The 1,999-nt window shown below is 43.3% G+C and overlaps 1 pseudogene; it reads right to left on the bottom strand.

Moving 5' to 3' along the window:
* Positions 1-587: 587 nt before the first annotated feature.
* On the bottom strand, positions 588-1,632 carry LOC102827737 (annotated as a pseudogene).
* Between the last annotated feature and the right edge of the window lie 367 nt (positions 1,633-1,999).

Genomic DNA, 1,999 nt, shown 5'->3' with positions numbered 1-1,999 from the left:
AGAACTCAGGTGAATTAAGATTAGTACCTTTATTACTCAGGAGCACAATTAAGCATTCTAGAATTCCCATTCTTCTCAATGTTATCTCTAAGTTGCTTTGATCTATATAGTCAAATGCCTTGTAAACCACTCTGGTATTCTCTGCTTTCTGCCAAGATCCATTTGATATTATATCAACAATCATATCTTTCATTGTAAGTCCAAATCTGAATCTGACTTCAATTTCTGGCAGTTTCCTGCTGATGTACTGTGGCAACAATTTTTTTTTTTAGATTGTCAAAGGTCTCATTTGATGAAGCTGATTAACAGAACATGATTCTAGACCAAGGTCACATAAAACACTTGTTGTGAATCAGTGTCTTTTCTTTTTAATAATTTTCCCATACTCTCATTTAGTGATTTTACTTCATTTTAGACTGCCATCTTCCTTGCTTCCTCCCCACACGTGCTCTTGGTGTTTTGTGTGTAAGTAGAAAACTGCAGAGTTGTTGCAGGAGCTTTCAGGAGTGAGAAAATAGAAAAAGACTGGTACTAAATACCCATAGTAGCTGGAATTGGTGAGGTGTCAGTGCCTTGGCAATTCTGGTCTAAATTTCATCACTGAAGATTGGATTCACTTGCTGGGTGACATGGATGAAGGTAGTTCTCCGGCTCAACTCCTTTAGCTTAGCAGCACCCACATAGGTACATGTAGAGTGGATTCCTCCAAGGATGTCTTGAATGGTGTATTCCACATTCCCTTTAGGGGGCCTCCATTGTTTTTTCCTCTGAGGCCCTGTACTCGGCCACACCCCCTGCATACTTCTTCATAGCCATTTCAGAGCTCATTCCATAGAAGAGCTTGTACTTCTTGCCATCCCTCTTGATGAGCTCTCCACCTGACTCAGTGTGCCCTGCCAGCATGCCACCCAGTATCACAAAGTCTTCGCTGGCCCTGAAAGCCTTGGCCACATCCCCAGGGCTGCTGCAGCCTTCATCTGAAATGATGTGACCTTTGAAGCCATGAGCAGCATCTGCACACTCTATCATTGCACTGAGCTGTGGATAACCCACTCCAGTTTTCTTCTGTGTGGTACACACAGAGCCTGGCCCAATGCCCACTTTGATGATGTCAGCCCCAGAGACGATCAGTTCTTCCACCATATCTCCTGTTACCGCATGTGCCGCCATGATGGCGTGTTGAGTGGAGTGCTTCCACACATCCTTTACAAATTCAACTAAGTATTCTCAGTAGCCATTTGCTACATCCAGGCAGATATATTTCACCTGGGGGATAGCTTCCTGGATCCATTCCAGTTGTTCAAAGTCAGAAGAGCCTATGCCTGAGCTGACAGCAAGGTGCTCAAGGCAGTCAGGATTCTGAGTAGCAAATTCTTTCCACTCCTGGAAGCTGTAGTGCTTATGGACAGTTGTGAAGAGTGAGCACTTACAAAGAACCTTAGCCACCTCAAAGGTGCCCACAGTATCCATATTGGCAGCAATGATGGGAATCTCTGTGTAGGTCTGTTCTGAGTTTCGAAATGAAAAGGATCTTGAGAGATCTACCTCACTTCAAGACTTAAGGGTGCTGCGCTTGGGCATCAGCAGGACATCCTTGAAATCCAGTTTAATATTGTTGTGGATATGTGGCATCGTGAAGCGACGAATCTGAAGGTTCCTGTTTCAGTGGCCCAGATGGCAGTTGACCGAAGCTCCCCTTGAGCAGTCCCAATGAGTCTTTTACACCAAGACGACAAATTCCACTAATTGCTGGTGAAAACCAACAATTAAAAAAAAAATGATCTTCAACACACTTTTACTCGCATATGATATTAATGATGTTGTTTGATAATTCCCCATTCTGTTCAATCACCTTTCTTTGGAATGGGGAGAAATAGAGCTCTCTTACAGTCAGCTGGCCAGGTCTTCCAAATTTCTTGGTACAGAAAAGTGAGTATTTCCAGTGCTGTATCTGTTTGTTGAAACATTTCAATTGATATTCCATCAGTTCTTGGAGCCT

This window comes from Chrysochloris asiatica, unplaced genomic scaffold (genome assembly GCF_000296735.1).
Source record: "Chrysochloris asiatica unplaced genomic scaffold, ChrAsi1.0 scaffold00288, whole genome shotgun sequence".
Taxonomy (NCBI): domain Eukaryota; kingdom Metazoa; phylum Chordata; class Mammalia; order Afrosoricida; family Chrysochloridae; genus Chrysochloris; species Chrysochloris asiatica.
Note: the sequence above shows the minus strand (reverse complement) of the source record. Positions and strands in the feature narration are given on the sequence as shown.